This window comes from Paroedura picta, chromosome 18, assembly GCF_049243985.1.
Source record: "Paroedura picta isolate Pp20150507F chromosome 18, Ppicta_v3.0, whole genome shotgun sequence".
NCBI classification, from domain to species: domain Eukaryota; kingdom Metazoa; phylum Chordata; class Lepidosauria; order Squamata; family Gekkonidae; genus Paroedura; species Paroedura picta.
In genome coordinates, this window is record NC_135386.1 from 13,359,784 (window position 1) to 13,385,532 (window position 25,749).

The window sequence follows — 25,749 nt, forward strand, 5'->3', positions numbered from 1 at the left end:
TGAACTACAATTCCCATGAGCCCTTGCCAGCATTTGTAGTTCATGAACATCTGGAGGACCACAGGTTGACTACCCCTGCTTTATAGGACCTGCAGGAAGAGGAAGGTAAAGGTAACTCAGATGGAAGATCCTAGCAACAAGGGATTTCTTACTTCACCTCTGCCACCACTAATGCCTCTATATGCACCTAGGGTTGCTAGCTCCAAGTAGGGAAATTCCAAGAAATTTGGGAGTCCTGAGGAAGAGGAGAGAAACCACATTAGGGTTTAATGCTATAGACTTAGAGACCACCTTCCGAAGCAGCCCTTTTCTCTAGGGGAGTGGATCTCTGCAGTCTGTTGTGATTCTAGAAGATCCCTAGGCCCCACCCCATGATGGCAATTGGAGATGTCCATGGTCATTTTCCCCCTGACATCTAACTGACCTGTATACATATTGGGACATCATTCCTCTCTTCCATGCATGAGGAAATGATGGCGTTGATTCCAATAATTTCCCCATGACCTCTTTGTCCAGGCACAGATCATCTTAAAATGGAAACTCTCTCCCAAGCTACAGGCCTCAATCTTCTTCTAATGCAATTCTGAACGGAGCCAGGTATTAAAATTTTGGTTCCGGAGTCCTGGAGGAAATAAACAAAGCAAAGCAAAATAAACGGAGACAGAGTCTCTCCTACGAGAACCGCAGTTTCAAATAAATCTTCTCCACCTTGATTGAATCAGCTCAAGCAGCTTCCGTTTGTTTACATACGTTCCAGAAATGTTAAGCATGTCAGACAACTATGGAGGGAGATTCCCTCTAGTACTCAGAGCCATTATCAATTACTATGCCTGATTTTAAATCTATTTACACAGAAGTAAGTGCCAATGATCTGGATGGGACTGGCTTCCAGATAAAGCTACACATCTATTTCAGAGGAAGTTCCACCAAACGCTGCAATTTACATTCAAATAAGCAAACATTATTTGAGTATGGATCCATCTAAGCAGTGCTGTGTAGAAGAGGGTCTCAAATATGGTGTGTGTTGGCCCCATGGGACTTATCAATGGCTTTTCTGACACTCATCCCCTAAGTGTTATTAGAAAACAGGAGTGGCCAGGTGGGGCTTTTGTCTAGAAAGAAGAGTTGTTTCTTATATAACACTTTTTTCTACCCAAAGGAGTTTCAAAATGGCTTGCATTCACCTTCCCTTTCCTCTCCCCACAACACACACCCTGTGTTAGAGGAGTAGATGAGAGAGCCCTGAGATTACTGCTTGGTCAGAACAGAAGAAGAAGAGTTGGTTCTTATATGCCGCTTTTCTCTCCCCAAAGGAGTCTCAAAGCGGCTTACATTCGCCTTCCCTTTCCTCTCCCCACAACAGACACCCTGTGAGTTTGGTGAGGTTGAGAGAGCCCTGATATCACTGCTCGGTCAGAACAGCTTTATCAATGCTGTGGCAAGCCCAAGGTCACCAAGCTGGCTGCACGTGGGGGAGCAGGGAATCAAATCCCACTTGCCAAATTAGAAGTCTGCACTCCTAATCAGTACACCAAGATGGCTCTGTTTGGCCACTAGAAATTTGATTGGCTACACAGAGTTTTAAAAACACATTATTTTGGCAGCCACTGCAGCACAAGGATCTTTGGGGCTGACCGTAAACTGTGGCAGCCATTTTGTGGCAACCGTTTGAGTCTGCACTGAACATTGTGTGCCAAATTCTAAAAGCTAACAGGCTCAAAATGTTTGGGGACCTCTGATCAAAATGGGAAGCTCTATGGTGAGAGGTACTTCTTTCATTTTTTTAGTAATCAATTTCTTCAAAAGCCATGAGGAAATAGGATTTTTGGTTCAGTCTCATCATACTGGCCTTCTTCATTTTTATTCCCTCAGTCCCCACTGCAACTTTTTGGGTGGCCAAGGTCTCCCTTCCCTCTTTTATAAATAAAAAGATAAAAGGACATTTTAAAAGGAGCATTTCCATGCATCCCTAAGGCCTACGTATTCAATAACTAGAGTAAAAAAAACTGACCATGTTTCAGACTCCATACATTTTAAAAATGTTTACATTTTAAAGTTCAGTTTTGACTAATACTTTTAATAAAAGCTTACGTCTTGCTGATGAAGTATGCCTGTAACAGTCTTGTCCAATGCCAACTTGCTACAACTCTCAACAATACAATCCTACACAGAGGTATGTCCGTGGAAATAGGTTGGCTTAGACGGGGGGCAACTGTGTTTAGGATTGCACAGCACTTCAGCTAAAATTAGCCATGACTCATGTCTCAATGAAAGTAAAGGAACTTATTGTGATTAATTGGCTCCATTGATTTATATGGATTTAGTCAGGATGAATGCTATCTGGACTCTAGCCAGCTCTTTTGTCTGCCCCTGCATCCAACAGCATCTATAACTGGGACTTTGGAAATTTGCAGGGATACACAAACCCAGCAATTTGCGGTTCTTTGAGGGATGCTGTAATATTTGAAGAACTCTCATTTTTGTCCGTGCCCAAAACACTGGCGCTCAGCTGTCCCACCAAATTCTATACTACTGATTTTCCCTTGTTTTACATCTTCACATCAGACATTTTCCCAATAGACAAAATGTCTTCAGATGTGCACACTCTGTCAGCTGTTGCACAGTCAATGCTCAATCTTTCCAAACTGTGGGATGTAGTCTAGAGCCCCTCATACTTCAGAACCATTGACTAAGCATTGACCATTCATGCTACGTTCTCAAAATACCCCAAAGTTATAACCAGACAACAGAGATGCATGGGGTATCAGTGATATCAGGGCTCTCTCAGCCTCACCTCCCTCACAGGGTGTCTGTTGTGGGGAGAGGAAAGGGAAGGTGACTGTAAGCCACTTTGAGACTCTTTCTGGTGGAGAAAAGCAGCATATAAGAACCGGCTCTTCTTCTTCTACTACTTAACCTCCAAACAAAGAAATAATTGGCATCATTTTTCATATTGTAGGGAAGGGTGGCATCATAGAGGGTCAGACCTCAGAAGCTAAGCAGGGTTGGTACTTGGAGGGGAGACCACCAAGGGAACATTCTACAGAGGAACAAGATGGCAGACCACCATCTTGCCCTGAAAGCCCTTTATCTGGCATGCTGACATTGGATTGTGATGTAAGTCTATTTTTGATAGTGGCATCTAAAGTCTATTTTTTCTTTCACCTTTTGTCTGTAAATCAAATATGTGTGGCAGCTCCAAGCCGTACAAGTTCAAGGCAAACCAGCAAAGGACAGAAATTCTTTCGTATCCCTTTAAAAAGTCGTAAAACTACCTACATAATTAAATTTTTTGCAAGCCAGTGGGCTTGAGAACTTCTCCCTTCCTGCCCAGCTGGACAGTTAATTCCATTCCACAAAGAACCACAGCCAACATGCCTTTTTGTTTTCAACTGCATCAGGGAGATGTAACAGTGTATGCATGAAGGGGAGGGGGAATGACCACTGATGGACCACTTTATTCCTTTAAAATCCATCCTGTGCTTCTTCTTGTGTTACGAATCTAACACAAGCAGCGTATCCCTCAAGCACCGAATGCCAACATCTTTCAGCAGGGGAGCAGTAAGCAGATGGGTGGAGTGACAGTTGAAATCCACTAGCGCCTGTGCCAAGGGAGAACCGTCTCCAAAACATGCATTTCAGGGACACATCCATGGGGCATCTCAACAGATGGATGGCCACTTGGCAGTCAACACACAAACTGGCTCCTCTGCTGGGAATGCAAAAGGTTCACTCAGCCCTATTATGGAAGGCGGCTTTCCATTTGCAAAGGGGCCAGGTGCTTCCACGAATGGCATGCATCCCAGTCAAACCCTGGCTATTACCTTCTGGGCTCATTGACCCACAGGAATAACCCTTGTCTAAGCAGGCAAGGCATCACAGGGTTTTCAAAAAAATGCTATCTTCCCTTACTCAAGTTGGTTCTGAGGAAGAAGAGAAAGAGCTGGTTTTTAACCTCCACTTTTCACTACCTGAAGGAGTCCCAAAGCAGCTTGCAATTGCCTTCCTTTCCTCTCCCCCAAACAGACTCCCTGTGAGGTAGGTGAGGCGTAGCTCTCAGAGGACTGCTTTGTGGAAACAGCTCTGACAGAACTGTGGCTGGCCCAAGGTCACCCAGCTGGCTGCATGTGAAGGAGCAAGGAATCAAATCCAGCCCACCACTGCTCTTAACCATGACTGCTGCTGCTGTACACGTTTAGAGCACCTGGCTCCCAAGTCATTCCAATAACCTACAAAATGCTATGCCAATATGGTTCAGTTCTGCCCTTGCTAGCAACACATCCCCCAACACAGAGGGTGGACTGTATGGCCAGACATTTATGTTTAAGCCAAAATTCACCCTTCATTTGTTCAAGGTCTTAGGTGTGAGGTTCATTGATGACTCCCAATAAGCAGGAAAATCTACGCCAGCTTGGTGTAGTGGTCAGGAGTGAGGACTTCTAATCTGGCGAGCTGGGTTCAATTTCCTGCTCCCCCAAATGCAGCCAGCTGGATGACCATGAGCTCGCCACGGCACTGATAAAGCTGTCCTGACCGAGCAGTGATATCAGCGCTCTCTCAGCCTCACCCACCTCACAGGGTGTCTGTTGTGGGGAGAGGAAAGGGAAGGCGACTGTAAGCCGCTTTGAGCCTCCTTCAGGTGGAGAGAAGCGCCATATAAGAACCAAATCTTATTATTATTGATGATGATGATGCTAAGACTGAAAACCCCAACTAAAATCCCCCTTGCTCACAGTCCCTCCCAGTACCAAACAGTTTGGGCATTGAGACTCCATGCTGAGAAAACGGACAGTCTTTGCCCAACATACCCGCCAGTTCCCAGGGTCCCCGAGAGAGAGATTGCAGTTCCCAGGCACAGCACAGTGGGGAAGTCAGGGATGCTGAAGCCAACCCCCGACAATACCCAGAGATTAAAGGCTAAGATCAAATGGCTACAGGAGGTATGCCTAGATAACTGGCATAGGCATACTAATGAAAGGAGCCAGGCGACTTGACGAAAGCATAAATTATGGTTTTGTCAATGTATTTCTAACAGAAAGACTCCAGGATTACGGGAGGGAGAGACACACAGTGCAGCAACCTGGCTGAAGTTAAGCAGTCTGAGTCCTGGGGGAGGCGGATAGTTCAGTGGGAGGGAATTAGCTTTGCAGGCAAAGGATCCCCAGGTTCAATATTGGGTATCTCCAGTTAAAAAAACAGGCACAGGGTGATGTTAGGCCAAATAAATTTCACAAACAGACTTCAGTAAGGAAGGAAGACTGATATTTGTGCAAACAGAAGTCTTAGTTTACTTTGGTGAGAGCCAATATCTCACTCAAAACTTGCTGGTCCAAAGCAGCCTTTTATACCATTTATCCAGGAAGACTGCATCTAAGCTGTCCCTTCCAGGGCATTCCTGGCCGGGCTCACACCCTTTTCCCTAACTGCCCCAAACATACAACTTCATACAATCGCATGTACGTTAAACTAAGTCCACCATGGGATGGTGATTCTGTTATGCTAATAAGCCTCACTATACTTCTGTGCAAGAGCCTCTTGTGGCGCAGAGTGGTAAGGCAGCCGTCTGAAAGCTTTGCCCATGAGGCTGGGAGTTCAATCCCAGCAGCCGGCTCAAGGTTGACTCAGCCTTCCATCCTTCCGAGGTCGGTAAAGTGAGTACCCAGCTTGCTGGGGGGTAAACGGTAATGACTGGAGAAGGCACTGGCAAACCACCCCATATTGAGTCTGCCATGAAAACGCTGGAGGGCGTCACCCCAAGGGTCAGACATGACTCGGTGCTTGCACAGGGGATACCTTTACCTTTACCTTATACTTCTGTGCAAGGGCCAGCATCTATATCCTCCACCTTTACCCCCCAGAAGTTGGTTTTTAAAGCAGTGGTCTTAACTGATAAGAATGGCGCCAGAATTCTTGGATTATATCTAGACTACTGCTTCTCCAACTTATTTCATTTTCAGGGTGAGCTGCTTATGCTATGCTACTAAACAAGAAAATCAGCCCTGATCCTTCAGTGGTACAAAAAAAGTGGTACAAAAAACCCCAACCTATAACTCCAGGAGAGCTGCTGGCATCAAAGCAGTCAAGCATAACCTTGAAAGAGCAGTGGTCTGACTCAACGTAGTATGGGTTCATGTGCTCATCTGGACCAGGATGGGGAACCTCATGTATGTTACCTGAAGTTCCATCATGGCAGGAAGAAGGGAAGTAATTATCAGTGGAAGAATTAACAATACCCAGGCTATGTATCTAAGCAACAGGCTCCCTAAGGAAACCATGCTGGGTGACCAATATTCTCCCACAAATAACACCAATTTCCACATTGTACCAAATATGTGAAGTGCTAGCAAATCTTTTTTTTTAACCACTCCCTCAATGGCAGCCATTTTGTGATTGGCCTCACCATTCACAGCGGCCATTTTGTGTTGGTAACCACTACTGTTTCACAAAAATTTCTGAAGTACTCACTGGTCCAGGGAAGTCATTTACAGAATCACCAAGCACTGATCCAGGGCACAAGTGCTTTTGATGTTAGTTGTGGCATCAAAGGGGCCATAGCTTCACATTCACAGTATCCAAAATGGAACCGTCATTTGAAAGGCCTGGCAAAAACCTTTGCCCCTGACCCTGGAAGACTTGCTGTTGGTCAACAGAGACACAGTGGGCTAGACAGGCCAGTCTGCATGTAGGAGAAAGCCATGTCGTTTCCTTGTTTTCAACTTCCTGCACATCATTTCCAGAGACTGCTTCAAAGTAAAGGACAGTTATCTTGAGATTCCTGCATGTGCTATCAGCTCCAGGAGGGGACTTGTCCAAATTTACTCTCCTTGTATTCTTTTGCTTGTAGAGAGTGAGTGGAACAGGTGACGGAAGCCTTTGTGATGGAAATGCTGGCTTTCCGGAACATCACTCCCGGATGCTTTCAAGTCTGCCTTGACATTTCGGTGGACTGTCAGTAGAGTCTCAAAAGAAAACCCATCATTATCATTCCGCTTATCATCTGACTCCTCTCTAGATGTCTCGTGCCGGACTGGAGAGAAAACGAGGTCTGTTGGGCAGTGGAAAAATCTTTCCTTTCCATTCTTTCAAAGGTCCCCTTCACAGAGCAACCCATATCACAAGGAAAATCCCCTTCAAAAGAACCCAATGATGTATCTGTAATCATTTTTTAAAAACCCTCTTTTTCTGCTGCTCCCTGATGCTTAGAATAAGCCTTTTGTCACTTGATCTGAAATGGGCTTTGTGATCCATCGTTTTCTTCAAGGCATGCCCACACTGGGCAGAAATCCAGCCTGGCGCTCTACAGGACTGCCTGATGCAATGGAATGAATGGCAGGATGCAGTTGCAGTGCCAGGCTGCAAGACGGAATGCAATGGTGGCACAGTTGTCTTGACGCATTTGCAGGAAACAGAAGCCTTGATGGGGTTCAGCTTTCCATCATAAAAAGGATGACACTCAATGCCCAAGGAGAATAGGAACTTTCATAAGGCAGATGGTGAGTGGGTGGGCAGGGAAGGATGGGCCAGTGTTTGTCTCTTGTGGCCCTTCCTTGCACAGCCAGGGAATTGCTGATTGCCATTGTAAAGAGGTAGGTGAATTTCATCCAGGCCAGGCTGTATTCTGGAGATTTTTGGTGGAAGGGTCATTTGGGTATGAAATTGGGGTCACTGCGAGTGGACAGGTAGCTGTGAGTGCCTGCAGTGTGCAGAGGGTTGGACTAGATGACCCTGGAGACCCCTTCCAACTCTATGATTCTCTGCCCACAGCAGTTTTAATTATGATTTGATTTCTTGACTGCTCCCTCTCTGCAAGCGGGCGTAGGGTGGTTAACAAAACTAACTTTCAATAATAAAATATAATAAAATACAATAATAGGTTTCAAATTCCTAATTCCAAAATGCTCTGTTCTTCTGCCAATTCATTTGCTTTGCCATCTTCTTTCTGGTGGTTATAAATACTTTTCATGCTAGTAGGTGGTGGGGAAGCCTATATGGGGGCAAAATGGGCGGAGGAAACGGGAGGGGCCCAGTGTAATTCTAAACTGCCCTGGCCTCAACCACAAGCCTAATGGAAGAGTGCCATCTTACAGGCCCCACAGAATCCAGATCTTCAGTGGCAGCTTATTCTACCAGGCAGGAGCCAGGGCTGAAAAGGCCTCTGGCTGAACCAGCCACATCATCACAGTTTGGTGTTTGCTGACTGTCACATTCTTTGGGGAACATACTGGGGGGGGGGCAGTAGTGGGATCTGGGATATTTCAGAAATCCTGAATTTTGTTCATGTCCAATACACCCAAACTGAAAAATACCAGTTTTTAAAAATTGCACACACACCCCAACTGGGATTTGATGCAGAATCCCTGCTGAGTAGGCTGGAGAAGCTACAGGCTCTATGACTCAGAATCACAGAAACATAGAGTTGGAAGGGGCCATACAGGCCATCTAGTCCAACCCGCTGCTCAACGCAGGATCAGCCCAAAGCATCCTAAAGCAGAATCCCTTCAGAGAAGCAGAAAAGCTGTTTGGCAATAAAGGACGACATTTCCTTTGGTATGAATGAACCATGACTAATTCTAACAACTGTACATATCTTGCACTAGTGTGTGACTTTAAGACAGCCATTGATTTTTCTCAACAGCATGTGGTGGGGGAACTAGACCTTTTTCCAGGGTAATCTATGTCCCCAGATATCCTTTGAAAAGGCAGCTTAGACATGGTCTGGTGCCTCTCTACAACACCCACAGCAGATCTAGATCTGTGGAACACCACAACTGTTTTGTTCCCTTCTCCCGGCACCTTCCAGATGGGGCACCTCAGACCAAACTCCCAGAGAGATCTTTTGCCTCCCTCCCTGTCTATTGATGGCCTCATGTGCATTTATAAATCACTGGAAACCAAGACCACAATTTTACCCTCGGCGTATCAGAAGCTCTCTGCTGAAAGCCTTGATCCCTTCTGGATCACACGAACAATCAATCAATAGACTTGAGCTGCTGAGGTCAATGTGGCTGGCGGGCAGTGGTTTCTTTACAGCAGAATCAGCAATACTTTCAGGCCGGTCAATTGCTTCTTAAACTCAGCATTTGGGTTTTGAGCATTGAAGCCTCATCTTGCACATTACTAAGCATTCTTCCAAGGTGAATCAGTCAGCGACTCAATCCAAATCGAAAGCAGAAACGAACCACCTCTCGAAGCACAGAAGCCACGGCGAAGGGAGGAATGATATACACGTGAGAACAGGCCACGTCTCAACAAAATGAAGGGATACCTGGTCAGCCATCTACTTGGATCGCTGTTTTGTTCACAAATGGCAAGTAGCACCTTCGGACTATCAAAAAGAGATACTTGCTTTTTGGGGGGGAGTATTCAGACGTAATGAGCCTCTTGTGGCGCAGAGTGGTAAGGCAGCCGTCTGAAAGCTTTGCCCATAAGGCTGGGAGTTCAATCCCAGCAGCCGGCTCAAGGTTGACTCCGCCTTCCATCCTTCCGAGGTCGGTAAAATGAGTACCCAGCTTGCTGGGGGGTAAACGGTCATGACTGGGGAAGGCACTGGCAAACCACCCCATATTGAGTCTGCCATGAAAACGCTAGAGGGCGTCACCCCAAGGGTCAGACATGACTCGGTGCTTGCACAGGGGATACCTTTACCTTTACCTTTATTCAGACGTAGCTCATGAATGCTGTGTGTCGCAATGCTTCCATAAGGCTTTTGACGGGGCTTATGTGTTAGAATTTGGGGAAGGCAAACCACCCCGTATTGAGTCTGACATGAAAACACTGGAGGGTGTCAACCCCAAGGGTCAGACATGACCTGGTGCTTGCACAGGGGATACCTTTACCTTTATGTGTTAGAAAAAATAAAGATGGCTGTTTTGATCCTGCTGGGGGGAGGCAGGGAGGTGATAGAGCTGTGCAGTTTAATTCAAGCAGCCCTGTTCACAAGTTTATGCCAACAGAATCTGGCCATATACAGAAGACCCATCCATATGAGAAGGGAAAGAGGGTGAAAGGAAGCATGATCATGCTGGCCCTGTCTCCTACCCCCATGGGACTGAGCATAGTGTCTGCATAACATAGTGCCAGCCTATGCCCCCCAAAGAGCTTTTCGCTCCACCGCCACCAACCCGGCTAATGGTCCCTGGCCCTAAAAATGTCTGCCTGGCCTCGACCAGGGCCAGAGCCTTCTCTGTCCTGGCCCCCACCTGGTGGAATGAGCTCCTGGAGGAGATCAGGGCTCTGATGGAAGTAAAACAATTCCGCAGGGCCTGCAAAAGGGAGCCCTTCCGCCAGGCATTTGGCTGAGGCCAGGCCAACCAACCAACATCTGCAAGGCCCCTGCCCCTCCCCTCCCCCCAGAAACCCACTAAGACTCCTGGACCTGTTTGAGTTACTACTGTTTATGTTATGATATCCTGTTATGTTATACTGTCACCCGGTTATCATCAATTAATAATATTAATGTTATTATATGTATGGTTCCATGTATAGTTTCAGTTATATGTAAGCTGCTCTGAGCCTTCGGGGAGGGCGGTATATAAATATGAATAAATAAAATAAAATACATGCAAAGGGAAAGTCTGCCTGCCTGCTTCCTCCCTGTGATTAGCAACATTCAGAAAGCAGCAGGGCTGATTACGGGGGGAGAACAGGTGCAAATATATTTCTGTCACATGTAGGCATCATGCACACAAGCTAGCTAGCGGTTGGGTCGGTATGCCTAATGCCTGCTCTGTCACTCAGCCAATGATCAGATGGGTTACCTTTTGCATAATGTGTACACATCTCTTCTTTCTACAGGCTATAGAGGCAAAGCCTGTTGCACCCAGAGAAACAATGGGTGCTAGGATGCCAACCTGCACTGTGGCCTTCCTGGGGGCTGGCTACATGGCAAAAGCTCCTGCCCACCCCTGGACTATTGAGGCCCCATCCCAAACCTCAAGGAACATTCCTGACCCAGGGGTCACCAACCTCCAGGTGTGGCCTGGAAATCTCCTGGAATTGGACTATAGAGACCCAGGGGGAAATAGCTGCTTTGGAGGGGGGACAACTCATCTCCAGACTCCTGGAGATGAAAGGACTTGCTTGGGAGGGGGAGATCTGTGGTACAGTGCCCCAGAGAGATTGCAGGATGTCAATCTCCAGTTAAGACCTGGGGATTGGCTGGAACAGCAGGTTATTTCCAGCCGATGATCAATCTCCCTGGAGAAAAGGGCTTACTTGGAAGGGGGAACTCTCTGCAATTGGATCCCATGGAGGTGCGGGGTTGCCACGCTCCAGGTGAGATACAAAGAGAACAGCTGTGTGGCACTAATTGCTAATAATTGCTAATAACAAAAAATGTCAAATAATTCATAAACTTGTCACAGTTTCTTCCTTCAATGAAAATTGATGGCAAAATTTGCTTGAAGAACAGCTTTAAGTCTGTACATCCTTGAGTTCAGGTCAATATTCAAAGGAAATCAAAAACAATCAAACATGGAAACATTGGTTGGCAACATTGGCTGTCAGGAAATTCTAGTGGAGGAGAGCATATCTACAGTGGAAAGCATCTGGGTGAAAATAAGCGAGGGGAAAACAAACAGTGTGGTGGTTGGTGTCTGCTACCGACTGCCTGACCAACGAGAGGATGTGGATGCTGCACTTTGTGAGCAGCTTGAGAAAATATCCAAGCGGCAGGACCTTGTCATCATCGGTGACTTCAATTTCCCAGATGTGTGCTGGGAAACAAACTCTGCGAAGCGTCCTCAGTCATGCAACTTTCTGACCTGCCTGGCTGACAATTTCATTTATCAAATGGTAGATGAACCCACAAGAGGTTCAGCCATACTGGACTTAATACTGACCAACAGGCAAGAGTTGGTGGATGAGGTGAAGGAGGTGGGGACCCTAGGGGGAAGTGACCATGTCCTCATAGAATTCCTTTTGAGATGGGGAGCCAAGGAAGCTTGTAGCCAGACGCGGATGTTGGATTTTCGTAGGGCAAACTTTAATAAACTCAGAGACATGATGAGTGTCATACCATGGACGAGAATGCTGGAAGGGAAGGGAGCATGTGAAGGGTGGGCGCTACTCAAACAGGAGCTATTGCATGCTCAATCAATGACTATCCCAGAAAGACGAAAACACTGCAGGAGCTCTAAGAAGCCTATTTGGATGAACAGAGAACTTCAAGAGGAACTAAGAAAGAAAAGGAAAATGTTCAGGAAATGGAGGGAAGGACAGAGCTCTAAAGAAGAGTACCTACAGGTTACTAGGCACTGTAGATCAATCATTAGAAAGGCCAAAGCTGAGAGTGAGCTAAGATTGGCCAGGGAAGCCCATTGTAACAAGAAAAGATTTTTCAGTTATGTGAGGAGCAAACGTAAAGTAAAGGAGGCAATAGGCCCACTGTTGGGTGCGGATGGACAAACTCTAACGGAAGATGCAGAGAAAGCAGAAAGGCTTAGTGCCTATTTTACATCTGTTTTTTCCCACAGGTCAAAGTGTTTAGGCACATCTAGAGATGGCCGTAGCCAAAGGACAGTGTCTGGGTGGCAGGTTAACATGGATAGAGAGGTTGTCGAGAGGCATTTAGCTGCACTGGATGAGTTCAAATCCCCTGGTCCGGATGAAATGCACCCGAGAGTACTCAAAGAACTTTCCAGAGAACTTGCACAGCCCTTGTCCATCATCTTCGGAACCTCTTTAAGGACTGGAGATGTCCCGGAGGACTGGAAGAGAGCAAATGTTATTCCGATCTTCAAAAAAGGGAGGAAGGATGACCCGGGAAACTACAGACCAGTGAGTCTGACCTCTGTTGTGGGGAACATAATGGAGCAGATATTAAAGGGAGCGATCTGCAAACATCTGGAGGACAATTTGGTGATCCAAGGAAGTCAGCATGGATTTGTCTCCAACAGGTCCTGCCAGACCAACCTGGTTTCCTTTTTTGACCAAGTAACAGGTTTGCTGGATCGGGGAAATTCGGTTGATGTCATTTACATGGATTTTAGTAAAGCTTTTGACAAGGTTCCCCATGATGTTCTGATGGATAAATTGAAGGACTGCAATCTGGATTTTCAGATAGTCAGGTGGATAGGGAATTGGTTAGAGAAACGCACTCAAAGAGTTGTTGTCAATGGTGTTTCATCAGACTGGAGAGAGGTGAGTAGCGGGGTACCTCAGGGCTCGGTGCTCGGCCCGGTACTTTTTAACATATTTATTAATGATCTAGATGAGGGGGTGGAGGGACTACTCAGATGACACCAAATTGGGAGGACTGGCAAATACTCCGGAAGATAGAGACAGAGTTCAACGAGATCTGAACACAATGGAAAAATGGGCAAATGAGAACATGATGCAATTTAATAAAGTGTAAAGTGTAAAGTTCTGCATCTGGGTCAGAAAAATGAAAAGCATGCCTACTGGATGGGGGATACGCTTCTAGGTAACACTGTGTGTGAACGAGACCTTGGGGTACTTGTGGATTGTAAACTAAACATGAGCAGGCAGTGTGATGCAGCGGTAAAAAAGGCAAATGCCATTTTGGGCTGTATCAACAGAGGCATCACATCAAAATCACAAGATGTCATAGTCCCATTGTATACGGCACTGGTCAGACCACACTTGGAGTACTGTGTGCAGTTCTGGAGGCCTCACTTCAAGAAGGACGTAGATAAAATTGAAAGGGTACAGAGGAGAGCGACGAAGATGATCTGGGGCCAAGGGACCAAGCCCTATGAATATAGGTTGAGGGACTTGGGAATGTTCAGCTTGGAGAAAAGGAGGTTGAGAGGGGACATGATAGCCCTCTTTAAGTATTTGAAAGGTTGTCACTTGGAGGAGGGCAGGATGCTGTTTCTGTTGGCTGCAGAGGAGAGGACACGCAGTAATGGGTTTAAACTTCAAGTAAAACGATATAGGCTAGATATCAGGAAAAAGTTTTTCACAGTCAGAGTAGTTCAGCAGTGGAATAGGCTGCCTAAGGAGGTGGTGAGCTCCCCCTCACTGGCAGTCTTCAAGCAAAGGTTGGATACACACTTTTCTTGGATGCTTTAGGATGCTTAGGGCTAATCCTGCGTTGAGCAGGGGGTTGGACTAGATGGCCTGTATGGCCCCTTCCAACTCTATGATTCTATGATTCTATGAACTTAGAGGGTTTCTCAATTACTGCTCCTATGTCAGATTTTCCTCAACATTTTTCCCATTGAGAAACCCCAGAAATATTCTTCAACCATTGATAAACCCAGGAAGTGGGATCTCCAGGTCCCAGTTGGTGGCTAACATCCTTGCCACTGTTCAGTGATGCCAGTTTCCAGGCGTGACTTGGAGAATAGTTTTCTTGGATGCTTTAGGATGCTTTGGGCTGATCCTGCATTGAGCAGGGGGTTGGACTAGATGGCCTGTGTGGCCCCTTTCCAACTCTATGATTCTACTAGACGTAAAGCCCATTTATAAAAATGGGCAGAAAATGGGCATGGGGTGGGGTGGAGAGCGTGGTACCGTGGACCTGGGCAGCCGGGCCATACTTACCTGGTGCAGGCTGGTTGGAGGTGCGCGGCAGCGGTGAAGGAGGCTAGGTCCGAAGTCAGAGCGGGGCAGTGGCGTGCAACCAGCTCTGCGATGGTCTCCCGGCTGGCGCGTCCATTGTGGGGGCGGCCGGCGAGGGGTCGGCAGGGCGCTTGTGGCGGGTGGCTGTGCGTCGTTGTCAGCGTGGCAGAGGGTCTTGGATGGCAGAGGGCTGAGCGTGGCGGCGCCGGGAAAGGTCGGGGAGAGGCGGCGAAGCAGGCAAGTCGTGTGAGGAGCTCGGGGAGTGGGCGCGGCGGCGGGGACGAAGTCCAGCGAGAGGGGGAAAGGCGCACACAGTTATTGGGGGGGGAATAGGGTGCGCGTCGGTTGTGGATGTTCGCTGGGGATCAGGGTGGGAAGGGCATGGGCTGGGCCGGGCGGGGGTGGGAAGGGTGCGGGCGGCGTTCGCGGGGCATGCCGAGGAGAAGTGAGAAGGGCTGTTCTCGGCTGTTCTCGGGATGGGCCAAGTAACCAATAGGGAGGCGGGCTTTGCGCGCCTCCCAATTGGCCACGGCCCTGGATTGCCACTCGGAAGAGTGAATCAGGAGCCGCTTCACGGCTCCTGATTCACTCCTCCGAGTTTTTATCCTGGACAGAGCCCTCCCTAACTCCTCCCCACCAGCCCTTACTCTTTTATATATTCCGCGGCGCCTGTGGCGCCGCGGGCGGTTTAAAGATGATTCTAATGAAAGCTCCTCTCCAGGTATCTATATGGAAAGGATGCAGTCCCACCCACATCAGCATTATTTTCACTGCTGCAATAGCCTGTGATATTTTCCCCAAAAGCATTCCTCCCATACCAGATTACAAATTGCAAACCTGACATAATTCACTCAGGAGTAAACATTCCCAGAGCAAAGGCTTTTCCTGGAGGCTCTGGATCCCAGAGAGCCAGCAGCAGGGCATTTATTGGTCTCCCACAGCCCTCCTCAAGAAAGCATGTAGAGTTCATTTGGTATCCTCCACATCCCCAGAGTTGAAAGAGGCAAGGAGACCAGGCAACTTACTGGTAGCAGGGCATGCTCTGATGTTGCTTCCTCTTCCACCCAGCAAGCTTCTAAAACTTGCAGGTGGAGAGCTAATCCTTTATTAGCTCTTCCTTGCTGCTGATTGGGGCTAAACTACCAGGACGGGCCATTCCTGGCTGAGGGCCACACATCTGTACACAGCCTGTGGCGCCACGGGCGCCACGGACTGAATAAAAGAGTAAGGGGTAGTGGGGAGGAGTTAGGGCGGGACCGGACCGGGATAAAAACTCGGAGGGGCCAATCAGGAGCCGCGAAGCGGCTCCTGATTGGCCCCTCCAAGTGTCCATCCCACCCGAAGAAGGCAATGGGGAGCCGCGCAAAGCGCGGCTTCCCATTCCCTGCTTCACCCGCACAGGCACAGGTGAGCGGTCCGCCGCGCCGCCTTCTCCCGGCCGCCGGAGCGGCTTTGCGGCGTCGTAGACGCCGCGAGGCCGCTCCGCCGGGCGAGAGAAGGCTTTGGGGAACTTCGGGGGTGGGTGGGCCTCGCTGGGTGGGCCTGGCCGCCTTCTCTTGCCCGCCGGAGCGGCTTCGCGCCGTCGTAGACGCCGCGAGGCCGCTCCGGCGGCCGAGGGAAACCTTTGGGGAGCTTCGGGGGCGGGTGGGCCTGGCCGCCTTCTCTCGCCCGCCGGAGCGGCTTCACGGAATCATAGACGCCGCGAGGCCGCTCCGGCGGCCGAGGGAAGGCTTTGGGGAGCTTCGGGGGCGGGTGGGCCTCGCCGGGTGGGCCTGGCCGCCTTCTCTCGCCCGCCGGAGCGGCTTCACGGAATCATAGACGCCGCGAGGCCGCTCCGGCGGCCGAGGGAAGGCTTTGGGGAGCTTCGGGGGCGGGTGGGCCTCGCCGGGTGGGCCTGGCCGCCTTCTCTCGCCCGCCGGAGCGGCTTCACGGAATCATAGACGCCGCGAGGCCGCTCCGGCGGCCAAGGGAAGGCTTTGGGGAGCTTCGGGGGCGGGTGGGCCTCGCCGGGTGGCCCTGCATCAAACCGCCGCCTTCGCCTTCGCCTCCGCCGCCGCTCAAGCCTCTCTGCAGAAGATGGACGCCAGCAAGAAGACGCCGCAACAAGTAAGTGATCTTTTACTCTTCCCCAGCCTCCTAGCGCCCATTGTATTCAGGATACAATGGGCTTTTTTACTAGTTGGGGGAATATTTCCAAGAGGGGGCAATCAATTTGACCTGATTGGCAAAGTGCAATTAGAACTGATTGGTCCTCATTGGTACAGTGCTATTTGAACTGATTGGCCTTAATTGGCAGTCATTTGAATGGATTGGCCCTCACTGGCAGAGTGCCATTTGAACTGATTGGCTCTCATTGGTAGAGTGCTCTCTCTCAGTAGCACACCCCTACTGAAGGGCAATCAGGTAGTGAGTAAGTTGTCAACTTCAGCTTTATTATGTTTAGTGATTGAGTAATTCTCACATTGCATTCAACACATGGACAGCTGAACATGTGATTTAAAGTTCACATTTTTCCAGGCTCTGTACCTCATTTCCATTTCTAAAGTGAATGCACATGGCCTCTTTCTTGCTAGCAGACGTATGTGTGCTCATTGTAATAGATTCAGGGCTAATGATGCTGATTTGGTGTTCATTCACAAGGCTGTTTTGGTCCAACGGCAAAAATGTTGGATACTCTTACTTTGCTTTTAGATTCCTCTTTCCCAGTCATGTGTCCAGGGCACCCAAGAGAAAAACTTGGCTACCTACAACCTGCAGGGGTGGGGTGCAGGACCCACATGATTCCTCTTTCTGGTTTTTCTAGTCTTCCAGCTCTGCTCCTTTTTTCTCCCTGTGTGACCCCCCAAACCAAACATACTTGACTGTATTTAGGCATCCTTTCCCTGCTGGCTGGGAACTGGAGCTTGACTAAGTTTTGAGTATGTGGCAACTTTGTGAATGCCACACACCGAATCTAACACAGCTGATTTTAAAATGATGCATGACCCACTCAGTGATGAAAATGGGGCCTACATAATCTAATCAAGCCACTAAACCATTGGTGTATCCTGACAGCAGCTACCAGGCAAACTCAAAATGCTGCATCTCTTTAGTCATGAGGAAACCACTTGAGAACGTCAATAAGGTGTTTTTAACAAGGCAAACTTGCAAACAAGGCAAGTTTAAACAAACCAGCCAAATTTAATTTTTGAACCCATTTTGCAAATATCCCATTAACCATGATAGTAACGTCATAGAACTTTATGGAGGCCATTCTACCACATTACAAACCTCATGGGAGAATTCTAACCCCAAATGTGAGATGGTTGAGAAAGCAATAAGTGGTTTTCGGGGAACCTGCAGAGATTGACTCGGGATCGATCCCTCTAGAAACAGCTTAGAGAAACAGTCGTGCTTTCTGTTGCTTTAGGAAGACGCATTCACACCAAGGTAAAATCATAGCCAATTTACCATTCCCAAATCCGAGCTAAGATTTATTTTTAAGAGATGTGAACAATGCTCCTCAAACTGAGAAAAAAGTAAATGATGGTTAAGCAGATTTTTTCCATGTTCCTTTCCTTAATTGTTCCATTGAGTCATTCTATGCGCCATCTCCTTCCCCCAGAGAAGCTGTAACGAGAATTACTAAAACTAATGCTGGGATCGGAATATGCCCAGGTTGTTCCACGCTGTAACTCAATTGGTTCATTTATATATTTCCTCCTTCTCTCTTGCCAAGGCATATGCACCCGTGGATAAAACACAACCCATCCCATATGATTTCAGATGTGTGTGTGTGTCATTTTTCTGACATGTGTGTGTGTTCTTGCACATTAATAAAACCATACACAAAAACAATTTTGCTAAGAACCCTTCAATGGTTTTGAGTGGTTTTGGGTCAAAATACTCATGCATGTGAAGGAAGAGGAAAGATATGAATTGCGGGGAACATATATAGCATGAAAGGAAGAAATATTGCAGGCAGACTGTAGGCATATTTGGATTTTTAAAAAGAAAATAGAACAAGGAAGGATTCCTGAGGCATCTACTACCCTTCAAAATAAGCTAGGAACAACTGGAACTTCAAGATCCAGGGAGAAATTTCAGTGAAGAGAATAGAAGGGGGAAAGCATCAGGAACTAGTGGGGTCATACAGAACTGGAGCACAATCCAGTGATATGGAGTTATCTTGCAGGTAAGACTGTCAAGCTGTGAAATATGGTGGGAGGCTGGATTCTGGAGATTTCGGTGTGGGGATCACTTGGGTGTGAAATTGGGGTCACTGTGGGTGGGCAGATACTTGTGAGTTCCTGCATTGTGCAGGGGGTTGAACTAGATGATCCTGGAGGTCCCTCCCAACTCCATGATTCTATGAGGCTTTCTGCTGGCAGTCTTAGTTGTCCGCTGCCACTCTGCACAACAGTTGGAGGAAAATAATAGTATTTTGAAAACCAAAACAGTGACACCACTACTTCTGAGAGGAAACTCATGTTTACCATAGAGTTTCTGGCAATTCCTAGAGCTACCCGTCATTACTTCCAGGTTTTCCCCAGAAGTGACATCACAGCATGGTTGACATTGCACCCTCCCATCCCCGAGGTAAATCAGGAAGTGAAAATGGCCCTGTGAGATGTGAGTGGCACCTGTGGCAGCCAAACCAGAGGTGCCACCATTGAGCCATGGCTTACCCACTTCCTGAAAACTGGTGGCAGAGCCGTAGTTGCTGCAACCATGGGGCTTCTGGGGCTCTGGCAGAGCTTCTGCAGCTTGCCTCTGCTTGCTGCTTGTTGCCCGTGGCTCCGGGGTAGTGGCCTACCAGAGAACTTCCCTGAAAGTTCAAAGGACAGTCCACACTTGAAGGGAACAAAGCTAGTTGGGAAAGCCAAGCTGGATGCTGGCATTATGTTCCCTTTTTTTCCCTCAGCTTTCCAGCTTCCTTTTAACACCATTTTGCTAGGATGTTACAGGGCATTAAAATATCAATTATTGGAAGGTAATCGCTTTATGTTCTCTGATGTAGCTCCAACATAAATGTCAGGGTTATGAAATGATATTTCATTTGGGGGCTAACAAATCAGGGGTTTAGAGTATGAAGGAGAAATGATTGGAACAACCTGAAAGCTGCCTTAACCAGAGAAAGTGAAAAACATATTTATAGCCTTACAATGGAAAGGGGGAAATGCACCCCTGGGCATGTTTCAAGTGTCCTCCATCTTTGGGAGAAATGGTAACGCTAAACAAAACAAAAAAAGGAGTGGGGAGAGAATGAAAAGATGACCTTACAATAATAACCTCACAGTCCAACTGGGAATCCACTTCCCAACATGCTGAAATCATCTGTGATATGTTCAAAGCGGAAATTATAGCTTTCTTATAGACCACCAAAAAAGCTACACATTTTTCCCCTGTCCTCTGACAGAATAGTTACCTACTAGGTATTGCCTGAAGAGCCTCTTGTGGTGCAGAGTGGTAAGGCAGCCAACATGCTGTCTGAAGCTCTGCCCATGAGGCTGGGAGTTCGATCCCAGCAGCCGGCTCAAGGTTGACTCAGCCTTCCATCCTTCCGAGGTCGGTAAAATGAGTACCCAGCTTGCTGGGGGGTAAACTGTAATGACTGGGGAAGGCACTGGCAAACCACCCCATATTGAGTCTGCCATGAAAACGCTAGAGGGCGTCACCCCAAGGGTCAGACATGACTCGGTGCTTGCACAGGGGATACCTTTACCTTTACCTTAGGTATTGCCTGCGATACTTCCAAGGGTGATGGGAAAAAAGAAAGATCAGATATCATTTAAAATGGTCAAGGACCATCAGCCAGGTAATGCTGGTTAATTCTGGCTCACATCTCCAACTATAACTTATAACGATTATAATGAGCAAATAGGTTGCCAGCCAAGATCTGGGCTCTGACGGAGCTAAATTCTGCAGGGCCTGTAAAACAACACTCTTCAGCCATCCGTATAGTTGATGGCGGGGGTCCCATCACCTTCTTTTCAGTTCCCACCCTTTGTATTAGACCATCTGCATTTTATATCACTTCCAGTCTGAGTAACTGACAGTGGGCATTTAAGCGGGCAGGAAGGGGGGACCCGGCTTGCCAGATTATAGGTCTGCGTTCCTAACCACTACACCAAGCTGGAGAAGAGTCAGCTGGGGAGTGTCATGTCTCTAGCACACTGGCAGGGGGAGGGGGGCATTCTACCAGGTCATGAACCTCAAGAAGAGAATAGGTTCATTTGACACATAAAGTTCATGACTGTCAATGGTTCGTGAACTCTGCAAACCACACTTTTCCCATTCATGCCCATCTCTGATAAGGATGGTTAGGCTGAGAAAGGGTGACTGGCCCAAGTCAACTAGCAAGCTCCCATGGCAGAGGGGGCATTGAACCTGGGGTTCTTCATATCCCAATCCACCTCTAACCACACTGGCTCTTGCTATTAAGAGTCAATTTCTTTTGTGTAGACCTCCTTCATTTTGGATCTCGACTTTGATTCCACCCCCCCCCCACCAGCTATTTTCATGCTTAGCTTTGTAAACTTTATGATTTGTTATTTTATTAGTTCAATTGTGAGGGTTTTATACCACCGTGTTTTGTTTGTTTGTTTGCTTGTTTTTGACCCCCTGATATTTTAAAGCATGTCCTAAGCCTCCCTGGGGGACCTTTTTTCCAAAAGAAGAGTCAGGGACTCCAAGTCCTCCAACATAAACTACAAACCTGTTTGACCCATTACATTGGAATGGTATAACTAGCAAGATGAGCGATTCTTTTATTTGTTGCATCTGTTCCTAGACCACAGGTGTGTCTTCACAAATGACCATCCTTTCCCCCAGAATTGGCCTACATTTAAATACATATTTTGGCCCAAGCATAGCAAATCCATTTGCCTCCCTAATATTCTCTCTCCTCCTCCCCCCCTCCCCATCATTACTTCTGTTTCCTGTCTCACACCATTGGTCCTGGAATCCTGCAAGGTTTTCCCAGCAGATTCTCCGTTCCATTTGGTTGCTTTTCACCGGTGTGTGCAAGAACAGCTCTTTGGAGATCATAACAAGCTTTGAGACCCCTGGCTCTTAATATATGTTGGATTTCTAAATAGTCATTGAACTAGTTATCTGTTGCACCTAAGGGAGCCTTAGGGTGTTGGGCAAATAAGTGAATTATGCAGTTCTGGCCCAACTGTACTTCCTTCCAAAGTATTCAGGAGGTATTTATTCAACCAAAAAACAATGCTGAATGTAAGGTAACTACCCTAAAAAATCAGGTTATATGCAGAAAGTTTGTGTGTTGGTATACGTATTTGTAACTGGCAAGATAATTTAAGATCACATTTTTTTTCTTAATGGCATCCCTTGCTTCCCACACACACACACACAAACACACACACACAAAGTAAACCTTTTTTTAAAAGTAAATAGGGTAATCTTTTTGTGCATGTTTGCTAACATTTCCATGCACATACTCACTTTCCCACTTTTTCAAGGCCTCCAAAGGGGATTGAGACTGTTGCCAAAAACAGACCAATATAAAATTAACAAAACAGAAAACATTCACCCATTTTTCATCTTCACTGAGTTGGCGCTGACAAAAGGACCAACAGATGGACACAGTGGCTTTCCATCACACAGCCTCTGATCTTACAAGACATGAACCAAAATCCCAATCTGTGTGTTGAGTAGGATGTTAGGCAAGAATATCCTATTCTAAATACTGCAAATAATCCTTGGTCTTAGCCCTGCAACTGGGACTGGTCACCTAGATAAAGTATTTGAACCAGAGGATGGCCCTAGCACAACCTCTGACATGGTACCCCCCCCCCATATGTTCCCTGGTGCCACTTGTTTCTCCCCCAAGGCAAAGGCCTGGTCCTGACTCTCCTCCACCTCTTTAGACCAGGAGGGGCTTTTGAAGACCCCAAGAGGCACCAGCTTTGGGTCTGCAAGGGAGAATGCCCATTTGGAAATGGACCCATCGTGGTAAGCTGCTTGGCTTAGATACATTGTGAAACCTTCCACCATTTTCTGATTGCACGCCCACCACAGTAGCAATTCTGTGAGGATCCTGAGGCTGATCCTCAAACTTCCAAAAGTGCCCAAAGACTCAACAAGGACAGATTCGCAAAGCAATTCACAACCTTGCTTCTGCTACTCGTGTTAAATAGGGTTGTCCTGAGCGATCCTAGGAATAAGGACAGCTGGGACTCCTTTTTGACTAAGGAGCATAACATAAGAATAACTGGGCTAGACCCAAGTTGTTTCCTGGGGGTGAGCAGCTGGCAATTGGAGCCAGTACCCCACCACCTACTGAGGAAGCTCAGAGGCAATTTTTCCCAGGGGAAGGAGAATGTCTAGTTGAAGCCAGCCCGTTTAATTTAATAAGAAGAATAAACTGAATATGCTTCCAGGGACTAATGTTTGCCCTTCTGACAGTTGGAGATTCGGTTTTAATTAAATTACAAGTGCTCCTTGTTAATGTAACCAGCAAAACGTTTATTCTTTGGGCTCGATTCTTTTCTCCTTGGTGGAGGTTCTGCAGCTTAGCCTTTTAGAGGGCAAGGACACCTTCCACAAGGCAAGTCTCTACTGTTAAGTGGGGTGAGATGGTCTCCCTCAAGCAGGACACCTTGAGACATCGTTAACGAGTGAACTATTGGGGTTATTATTATTTTACCATTATGGATTAACTACTATAGGAATCAAACTCACTAGATCAAACTTGCTAGAAAAACAATTAATGCTCGGCATGGTCAGCGGCAAAAGGAAACGTGGTCGCCAAAGGATCCGCTGGCTTGACATGATCAAAGCCGATACAGGGATGACCATGAACCAACTAAAAGAAGCAGTCAGAGACGGGCGCATGGCGAATACTTTCCTATAGAAGCACCAAGGGTCGGACATGACTGAATGGATAACATCATCATCATCACTACGGGAATCAATATATCTTAGACCAGGGGTGGCCCAGCTGAGGCTCTCCATAGACTACAATTCCCATGAGCCCCTGCCTGTACTTGGATGTCCATAGAATTTAGCCCATGGACATCTGAAGAGCCACCCAAGTCTTCCATCCATCCATCCATCCATCCATCCATCCATCCATCCATCCATCCATCCATCCATCCATCCATCCATCCATCCATCCATCCACTATATTTATATACCGCCCTCCCCTCTTTGATGAAGTTTCCCCAATATAATGCTTGTTGGCAGCATGGCACCCACCAGTGAATTTTCTGGTGCTCACCATGTGCTTTTAGAAAATGGATGTGGCCTGGTATTCCTGTTGCCCAGCAGGGCTTCAGATTTCCTGTGCTCAGTAAGAAGCATTCTGTAAAACAGACTGACTGAAACAATGTGAGGAATTGCCTTGTGGTCTATACTCCACAAAAGAGCCCTGTGCGCTGCCACTTCCAACTGGCTGGGGATCCCTGGCCCCAAGGAAGTTCGTCTGACCTCAACCAGAGACAGAGATTTCTCCCTCCTGGTCCCCACCAGCCAGAAAGGGCTCCCAGAAAAGATCAGGGCCTGCCAGAGCTAGCACAGGGCCTGCAAAATGGAGCTCTTCCACCAGGCATTTGGTTAAGGTTGACTGAACCAATAACATGCACTGGGTCCCCCAGAACCCCCTGCCCATGAACTGAAGCCTGAACCCACCAGCTTATGGGATCATAGTTAACAGGTTAACATTGTCACCATTAGTATTTGAATAGTTATATGGAATTGTTATCACCAGTTACTGAAACCACTGTTACTACCATTATTTAACCTGACATTATGAATTGTATACTGTACTTATTCCTGTGTTTTATGTAAACCGCCCTGAGCTACAAGGGAGGGTAGTATATAAACATTAAATAAATAAATAAAATGTTGAGGACGTCCAATTAGAGTTATGCATAGCCTCATTACATGACATTTTGTAGTTGGCTTCACCTCCTAGGGTAGCCATTTAATGGTTGCATTTTCCACCCTGGCCCAGAATTCCACAGGTGCCTACAGACTCAAAAAAAGGTTGTGGATCCCTGTTTTAAACCATCTCTGTCATTACCTCTTAATTATCAATACAAGAGACATATTTTTTCCTAGAACACATTGGGGAGTGGGGATTTCATAAATGAGGCCCGCTCTTTTGGGATAATTTGCCAGGGAGAAAGGATAGGAAAGGATTCACTAGGGGCCTCAGGAAATGGAGCCACCAAAGCAATGTAAGGCAGGGAGGTTGATGGTGCAGTCCTAAGCAGAGCTGCCCTGTTCTAAGGCTGTGGACTTCTATGGACTTATATATCTCCTGCTGTTTCTCCAAAGAGACTAGGTGGGACTACTGGGGTCTCCCATCCACCATTATCCTCCTAACAACAATATAAGGTAGGTCATATTGCAAGAGAGGATGACTGAGCTAAGATCGCCCAGTGAGAATCATGGCTAAGGAGGGAGTTCCTTCTCCCCATCTTAGCTCCCTACTCAAACTACTGTGCAGTAATTTTGTGATCCCTGATTGGCAGCAGTCAGGTAAGTATTCAGGAGAAGAAAGGGAAAACAGGAGCAGCAATGAGGAACATATGGGTATGGCGGGGGGAGGGGAGATTTAGGGAACTTCAGAGATCTGTTTGGTTCTACCCTAAGTCCCCTTCTGTAGACATGGTTTGTCCAAGACAGTCCTGCCCAGCAGAAGACTTTGCAACATTCCCACACTCATTACAACAACAAGAGGCTCAGGGGTGAATAAAACAAGGATCGACCCCCAGCATCATAGTCCCTATTTTCAAAAAAGGTGATAGGTCTGATCTGCAGAACTATCGACCAATTAGCTTGCTGCCTGTAGCTTCTAAATTATATGGCAGCTTTCTGAGGAAGAAATTGGAGAACTGGGTGGAAGACAACAATATCTTGAGCTCACGACAGTTGGGTTTTAAGAAGTGGCATTCCACAATCAAACATTGTCAAACACTCTGGCTGCTACTGCTATGAAGGGTCCAACAAAGGCACTATTTGTGGCCTTTGTTGACCTTGCTGCAGCCTTTGATTCATTGGACAGGAACATACTTTGGCAGAAACTCCTAAATCTCCAGCTGGATCCACGTTTAGTGTATCTAATGAGACAACTCCACCAAAACACCATGGTCAAGATCAAGGTAGGGAATTCAGGTGCTCTAATTGAGGAAATCCCTGTTAATAAGGGAGTAAAACAGGGATGTGTGATGGTCCCTCTGCTGTTCAACCTATATGTTAATGATGTGGTAGGAA

General features: G+C 47.1%; 1 protein-coding gene across 2 annotated transcripts in view; it reads right to left on the reverse strand.

Annotated features, from left to right (window-relative positions):
* The window catches only part of AGBL1 (AGBL carboxypeptidase 1), a 441,440-nt gene that overhangs the window by 177,768 nt on the left and 237,923 nt on the right, over positions 1-25,749 (reverse strand). The window lies entirely within an intron of this gene.